Raw genomic sequence first — 8,726 nt, forward strand, 5'->3', positions numbered from 1 at the left:
CATTTGGGGGGAAAAATTCTTCACAATTCAGGAATTTGGGATTTTAATCAGAAATAAGGCATCCGGTTCCATTCCTAGTTTGCACCCTCATCAGGCAATAATAATTTATCATACTCGGTCAGTCCAAAAGGATGGTTAAAGTACAGCTGAGCGTCATGGGAGTTGCTCGGTAAACAAGAAGACTGCTCTTCGGAGTTTGGCCGCGAGTCCTTAACCGTAATGAATTTTCTGTGAAGATCTGTAAATAAATATCGGCGTTTCCTATTGAAAGCTGGGTGAATTCATTGTGTTATCCCTGATATGCATGCGTGTTATTGCCACTACAGGTATGTATGTATGCGGCTTATTTCCAGACTTAACTGCAGCAGTTTTAGTGCAAAGAGCTCCGTATGGTGAAATTACCATAGCAACCAGGGAATTATTCATGCACTTCTTGTATCAGAATTCCTTTGGTTTTACCTATAGGTTTTGTGTCTTGCAGATACGCTGCTTAAAGAGTACCAGATGTGTGTGTATATATTTATAATTTATATATATATATATATATATATATATATATATATATATATATATAATGCGACTGTATAGATCAAAAATAGCCTACACTGTGAGTGAGTGGGAAATTTTGCCTACTAATGGGCTGTAATGATCCAAACGTAATCTTGCAAGGGGGGACACCCCGATAATTTAAAAGGACCTCCCAGCTGTCAGATGTATTAAAGCAACAGTGATGGCTGAAGTGTCCCTTTAACTTTAAAATCCCTTCCAGCTGAAATACAGTGTATCGGTTTTGTTATAGTTAATCTGTAACATCTATCCTTACATCAGAGATACTATATACATTAAACACAAAACATGGTTAATAAGATGCAGGTTTATTGGCTAGTTTGATGTTTTATTATCTGCAGTAACTTAATTTTTTTTTAAACCCCTTAAGGACAATGGGCGCTCCGTAAACCCATTGAAAACAATGCATTTTGAGCCCGTACATGTACAGGCTTTGTCATTAAGGGGTTCTTTGAAAAGTCTGTGATTTATCAAAAACAAAACAAAACATGCAAAAGGATTGTTTTAATTAAAATATATATATATTGTTTTAAGAAAAAGTGATCTCAACTACATAGCAGCCGTGTGATCAAATGGTGAAAGTGGAGTAATCGCCATAGCAACCAATGAAACGTTCCTGCTTCGGAATCCCCGTTTACCCAGAACCCGCATTAGAAAGCGACATAACAAATGTGTAAATAAGGTAATTAAAAACTAATTTGTCCGCGGCAGGACTCGGTGACTTCACCGCTGGAATGTCTTGTACATTCCGAGAAATTTCTCCGGCTGGCTCGGTGCCCGGCATCTGCTCGCTGCGACCTCTAGATGTGGTTCATATCACGTAAGGAACATGTTTGTCTTCTTCCTGGGAGTACAAGGAGTTCTCTGCAGAGCCGTAACAGAACACAGCTCTACCTGCGCAAACCTAGAAAACACGCACCGTCGGCAGCTGAGACGTGGAAATGCTGCGGCTCGGCTCTGTCCAGGAACATGGAAATATAGTTTCCTGATTCCTCGGAGAGTGAGAAATCGGACCACTCCGACTGAATGAAGCGCCTGAAACATGGCAGCAAATAATCGCGGGTCAAATATCTCCTATTTAACTCTACACTTTTGGACCTGCGCCAGTTGCAGAACGGCGCTAACTGCCTGGGACGCCACACATTTTCATCTCGTCGCCGTGTCCGGATTTATTGTTTGCCTTTTACCTTTTCGTTCATTTTTTTCTTTAATATATACATAGTGCTCAGTATAGCACACAATGCAAAGACAGGTCAGCCCTGTTCCGCTTTTCCCTCTGTATTAACCTCTATCACTTCTGCTGGGAGGCTGTCCCACATATCAACCACCCTCTCGGTAAACCTTCCTTACATTCCATCTAAACCTCTGGCCCTCTAGGTTGAGACGGCTTTAGCCCCATTGGCAGATGCCACCAGCCTTGGAAAGCCGAGCCGCGATGGATGATAGGCTGTGGGGGTGAAGTGGTTAGGAAGCCGTGGTATTTCGCACCAGCCTCTGCTGCCCTGTGACTCAACTCACAAGCTGCAAACACTTGTGGCCGGTGGAAATTCCCCACTATGGTTTAGCCGTGTGTGACTTTCGTTTTCCCAGAATATTCCGAACGCTTAAGATCCGGATCGTTTATGGAACTGGAGGCAAGAAAGCTTCAAGAGATCTTAGGAGGACATCGGCCCTTTCATCGCGGCAGAATCCCTTGGCCATGTGTGTAATGAAGGGGTTAAAGTGGTTTCCCATCAACATAAGTTTAGAAAAAGTTTGGGGAGAAATTCAGGGAAGTTTTGAGTTCATGAAACGTCTGCTTTCCTTTTTCGCAACATTCTCTGACCTGAAGTTGCTGATTGTTGTTGTCGAGAGATGGACTGGTGATGATGTGGCGGCCCCGGCACTTTAAGGCTTGCGGCCACGGGTTACGTTATGATCAAGTAGCGGGCCAACCCCGCACGTGCCCATGTATATATACATGTGTGTGTGTATATATATATATATATATATATATATATATATATATATAGATATACACTTCCAAAAATGTATATTCCCAGCTGTGCTGAAATGCAGCCAGATGATCAACTTAAATGTCTGTACCCTGATACCCAGGCATGTGTGTGGCTGAGGGTGATGGGGACAGTCATCTTGCAAAGCACTAATGTTTTTGACACTTTGCAAGCTGGGCATCTGGTGGCTGAGCCTGATGAGAGTTGCACCTGCAAAGTAATAGGGAAAGCAGCCTTGCATTTCCCCCTGAAGAGTTTTCCGTGCCCAGTAAGCTGTATCCATCAAATCTTATTACTGAGCAAAGACATAAAAATCAGAACAAGCTGCACCTCGGTGCTTAAAACAAATAGCCCCACGTTCGACTTTGTTTTTCTCGTGCCTGCGCGCTGATAGGAAGTGGAGGTGGGAGGGTGGCGGGGACAGGACACTCTGTACTCTAATGTATAGGCGGAGGAAGTCACAGTATAGAATTTCAATGTGTTCCCCGTGTGTCGGATGATGAAAGGATCCAGATGAAGCCGGATCCCGTGTTGTTTTGCATTAAAATGCGACGGAGATTTGTTTCCTCGACCACTTCACATGCAGACTGGGAATAATTCATATTTAGTAATAAAGCGCTGCCAGATGCCATAGTGTAGTACAATGGACACATCTAAAAATCTCTAATACTAAAACCAGAGAGGGATTATGGTGTCAATGAGCCCTAAAATGACCCCTAAATGTGCCTTTAATTCACTATATATATATATATATATATATATATATATATGGGTTACCATATCATAAAACACAGAACCTGTCGGCAGATCGGCCCCGTTCAAACATCCAATCAGTGGCGAGGATCATTGGAGCACAGAGCTTTTGGGGAATTCACTGACCGAGACGTATGCAATGAAAATACTAAACACAGGTAAGTGCAGGGGCTCTACAGGAGCCACGGATGCTATAACAAGACCCCCTGCCCCACCATTCCTCTGACTATTGTGGTTTACTGAATGGGGAAGTCCCAGAAAAAATAATATTAAATATAGCACGTGATTCTATCATACCTGCCAAGTCCCCTGTTTTGTTTGGCCAGTATCTTATACCTCCCCCTGATGCCCCTCTTTTCTAGGTGCTCAGAATGTTTGCTGGGTATGAGGGTATCACGGGGTTCTACAGCCCTAAAAGCCCGGATAATGCGCATAGAAACAGCAAGAAATGGCTTTATTACTGAACTGTGTGAATAAAATCCATTTTTCTTCTAAAAGTCTCACTCAGTTACTCAAATAACCGCCAGCACGTTACAGCCACGTACAGAATCCCGCTTCCTAGCCACGCCTCTGACCACACCCCCTAAAACAAATGTTTCCATTTTTGGACGTTTGTTATGGAAACGACGGACTTTGGACAGAAAAAAAGAAGTCTGGTGGAAAAAAAATGTTAACCCAACTAAGGCCAGAGGAGAAAGAAATATATGTGGAAACTGCAATGGTTTCAAAGCTGGAGAAGTGCAGATGTCTGCTTTCCTCTGGCACGTCCATTAATGGTGAGATGTCCTAGAGTACCCACCATGGAGGACAAAGTAAAACTAAGGAGAGAGCAGATTCTGAGCTTCCATGTAGAAGAAATGTTTTGTAAGAAGGCTGAAGAGAAAGTGAAAGAGATGAGGTTTAGTATCACAACAGGGAAATTTTATCAAACATTCCACCCCACACTTCTCCATGGATAGAATAGAAAGATAGCATTATCTCGAAAACACAGTTTCCCGCAACTTCTGAAAAATGGACTTTCCCACCACGAAGAGCCTTATGCCTTTAGGCATCTATACCCCCAGAGCTGGACCTGGCTTTGAAGCCTAAGGTGATATGTTCTGAGGACCTGGACACAGCACCCATTGTATAAACCATCCCTTTATTTAGCGGGTTCGTCCACTAAATCCTAGGGGGACCCGAGTTGGCCTCCGTTGAGGTTCTAATAGTGAATTTGGAATAGTTTACCTCAATAGGGGGTGCATAGGGAGCATTGGCCTGAGTTCACATTCTTGAGGGTATTCATAAGGTGTGTTGGCCTAAGATCCATTCCTTTCCGGGGCCATAAACGTCTAACCAGGTCCATCTGGGAAGGAAACACGAACTGACTTCAGCTGGGTCCATCCGGGAAGGAGACAGAGACTTACCTAAGCTTGAACCAAGGATATCCTATACTGCATTAACCTGGATATAGTTGTTATGAGATAGAGGGTCATAATCCCACCTAGAGGGTCTATTATACACAGAGGTCTTCCCTCTGCAGATCACATTGGTTTTGGTTCAGAAGTGGTTGTGTTTTGTACCAAGTGTGCCAGTGGTCAGCAAGCAGCTCTAAAGCCAGGCTAAGACAACTCGTCTGATGCTCTTCGCATCACTTGACTGGTTGTGGACGTATGGCATCACCAGAGTGCAAGAAGGCAACAAGATATTATGAATCATTTTAAATATCAACTCTATGAAGATAAATATTGTGTTACCTAATGTGTATACAAATTAAAGAGGGTCTCCTCAATCTTTTCACTTAGAGTCCCTTTAAACCCGGTCTCTGAGGATTGCTTTCTTTAAAAAAACAAAGCCCTTCCATGACACGCAACGGATGTTCCCTTTCGTGATATCTGAAAGTAGAGCTGTGGGAAGCTTCGATGTTTATGGCTGTTTGGTTTTATGGTCATGTGAGGGCGGCTGGAAACGATCCCAGGCTATTGGAAGACAGGAAGAAGAAAGAAATGTCAGCTATTTCTCCAACTGCATTCACGGAATAAACAACTCCAAACCAAACCAACAGATCTTTTGGTTTCTCATAGAATAATATTCACAGCGATCATTTAGATTTACATTTTATACATGATGGGGCTTTTAGCTGTGGGATTAAGAAACCTGTGGCTCTTCATGTCAAAGGGGAAATAGGCCATTGTGGACATGAGGATCCTGATAACATAAAACCATTGCAATGCTGAGCTTCTAACCAACCCTATAGGGGCTTCCGAGCAGACTTGACGTCTAATTTACCGGTGACTTTTTACCGAGAGGTAGCCAAGAACAGACTCATTGCGAAATATCTGCACTCCTGTCAGGACCGGTTGCTACGTTCGGTATAGTTGTTTTTCGGAGAAAAATTTTGGGATGATTCCCATAGCAGGAAACTCTCTGGGTTTGTCTCTGGATTTTTGCCCTTATCTCAGGGTGATGGGGCAGATTCTCAGAGTCACACAGCCCGGAGCTGACCCTTATCTCTTCTCCACTGCTGTGATTATATATGAGACTCCCAATTGCTGATCTTACTCCCAGTAAGTTGTGTTTATTATCCCTGCTTGAAAGCAGGTGACTGATAAGTCACGGTTTCCATCAGGAGCAATATTAGAGACATTTGGGTAAAACATTTGACGAGTCCCTACAAAGAATCAAAGGGTTAACATTTCAAGAGCCTCAGGGTCATTGAGACAGTTCCCAGAGGCACCAAGAAGATGTCATTTGTCGGAGGCCAGGAGTATTGTGTTAAAATACACTTCTTCCATCCAGAGGACACGACACGTGTCATCGGCTGATAAGCTTCTGTTTGGAGATAGGAGAGGCCTGCGCTTGTTAGAAGAGACTTTCTGCTTTCAAGTAGCCTCTTGTTGTGATAATCAGAGTCATACGCAGATACGGAAAATGTTCTTTCCAATAGCCCTAGAGAAACAGCAGCTAATGCAGGCGGGGATAGCCCAGAACAAAGTGTCCCCTTTCTATTAACTGTCAGCGCATTCTCGCCCAAGGAGATATCCGGCCTTTGAATTCAATGCTGGGCTTCATAGAGAGGTATAGGCGACGGCAAAGGAAAGGTTAATAACACGCATGTATAACTCGTGCTGCTTCTTGAAACAATCAGAGCGGAAGTCTTACTTTACTGAAAGTGTGGTACATAAGTGGGACCACCTCCCAACAGAAGTTGGTTAAATAACATAACAGAGCCCGAATGTAACCCCTTGTGTGCCTGGGGCATTCCGAGCCGCTCATATTATAAATGACCTCACTATTTTTCAGTGTTCTTGCCCATGGAATGGTGCAACATTCTGATGCTTTCACAACAGATTAACACAGAAGAGCGAAAGGAAACTTTCTCCGACCCCGGAGCTTTTTATAGAACATTTGAATAAAGCATAGGGTTCTGGCCACACCCACTGCTCCAAAAATCCTACATTTACCAAAAAATGGGTTTTCGCGCTGCTACATGGAATTCCTGCTTGAATACAGATGACTTCATTCAGAATATTGTCATGTCAGCGCTTTCTTAGGGACCGTTATTAGAACCAGTTGGTCGCTGCCACTAGCGAATCATCGTGATGGGTCGTTAAAATGTTAATACTTCAAAGAATTCAGAAACATCACAGATATGCCGATAAACACGTGTGACTTTGTACGGATTTAGGAAAACAGCCCGCCGTTCCCCTGCTGTTACACGTATGGTATATGTAGACGTGTAATGTGCTCATGCAGGCCCTAGGGAGCAGAATGGAGAGCTGTGGGAGCGAGAGGGAGGGACTGTTTACTGAGCACAGGGCAAGTCGTAACTAGATGTAAGACCAAGATGTTTATGTGCGGCTGCATTTGGAATTTCGCAACATATTTCTACATCACACAGCAGAACGAAAACGCTCAAACCTGCAAACAGATGCCCCCCACGCTAAGCATTTCAGAGCTACAAGTATAGATCTTTCGCACCCGCAGACATATAAATGGTTAATAGTCAAACCCCAAGATTTTGGGGAAATATTCTCTAGGTTGCTAAAGTAATGTCAGTTGGGGAGGGTTTTCTAGCAGGATTAGATGTGTAAAGGGTACATATTCGGATAATATTCCTAGATCTTGGACTGGCTTTGTCAGTGTTTACTTTACTGTATAGCTGCCAACAGTCCAGAATTTGCTGGGACTTTCTCAACGGTCACGCTTATGTCCCAGATGTCGACTGACGTGGCAAATGTTTGGTCAAACAAGAATTATGAATCGGTGAAAAAAGGGGCAACGAAGGGCGCTCTGTGGGTGGAGCAACACGATGCCATGATGTCATCCACGTAACATAGACAGCGTATTCCAGTGTGGGTAAAAACACGTGTGACATCACTCTCCAGGGTCCTGGAGTGGAGCCAAGCAGTGCTGTATTTTATCTAAATAAGCAGCGTTTTCACTTGCACGGCAGCTGCGCATGTATCGGCATGCTCAAAATGGACCTAGCCTGGCCCTCCCTTCTCCGCTGGCATGCTAGCTTGCTTGATCATGGAAGACGGGGAGATAAGCAGCTCTGCAAGGCACAGAGATATCGGAATGATTTCTGTTTAAAAACAATTCTAGTTTTCACATTATTTGTTTTCAGACAGCTGTGTCATGTGCGCCCTCGCTCTGTTTTCTTTGTCCAATCTACTAAACAAACAAACCACACCTTTTCCGACCTTTTCCGACTGCCTTTCAGGAAATAATAGAAAGTCTCAGTCTTAATCAACCAGAAAGACTCATGGGATAAGGGACTTTAATTAAGCAGGACTTCATTAGCATTGCCGTAAAGCATCAGCTCGCTGTAGTGTCCAAAAATATCGCATGGTTGCGATAATTTATTCAAATAAAATGCATTTTTCTTCTAAACGAAACTAGATTACTGTATGCAGCACTGGGTTTAATTCTCAATTAAACAGATTTGTTTCCATGTGAAGTAATATCACTAAAATAAGTCCTGAGTCAGAGTCCCGGTCTCACTGATACCCGTATAATGGTCTCCATCTGTAACCGGTTATAGAACAGTCCGTGGAATGTTCTTGCAGTAAAGTGTAGGAACATTCTGGAGCTTCCGCTGCTGCTAAAATCCGCTGTATTTCTGAGACACGGAGCGGGTTCGCTTCTTAACATTGCACCCGGTGATGTATTCCATCTGAATGGATCAATCTTTTGGTTGCTATAGCGATATTTTTAAATATTGCTCCAGAATACATTTTAGATATCAGCCATTGTTCTCTTTGTAATATAACCACACGTGAGCGGGTGCAGATATCGTGTGTATTAGCTCATGCGATATATACTAGTCACGCTTACACGATCTATATTGGTGATAGCACATGATATTACAGTGCTGAGGGATGCCAGTTTTTGGATATTACCTTCCCCACTACACACAAGTGAAGGAAA

Source organism: Sceloporus occidentalis, unplaced genomic scaffold (assembly GCF_023333645.1).
Source record: "Sceloporus occidentalis isolate IW3139 unplaced genomic scaffold, rSceOcc1.0.p SCAF_89, whole genome shotgun sequence".
In the NCBI taxonomy this organism is placed as follows: domain Eukaryota; kingdom Metazoa; phylum Chordata; class Lepidosauria; order Squamata; family Phrynosomatidae; genus Sceloporus; species Sceloporus occidentalis.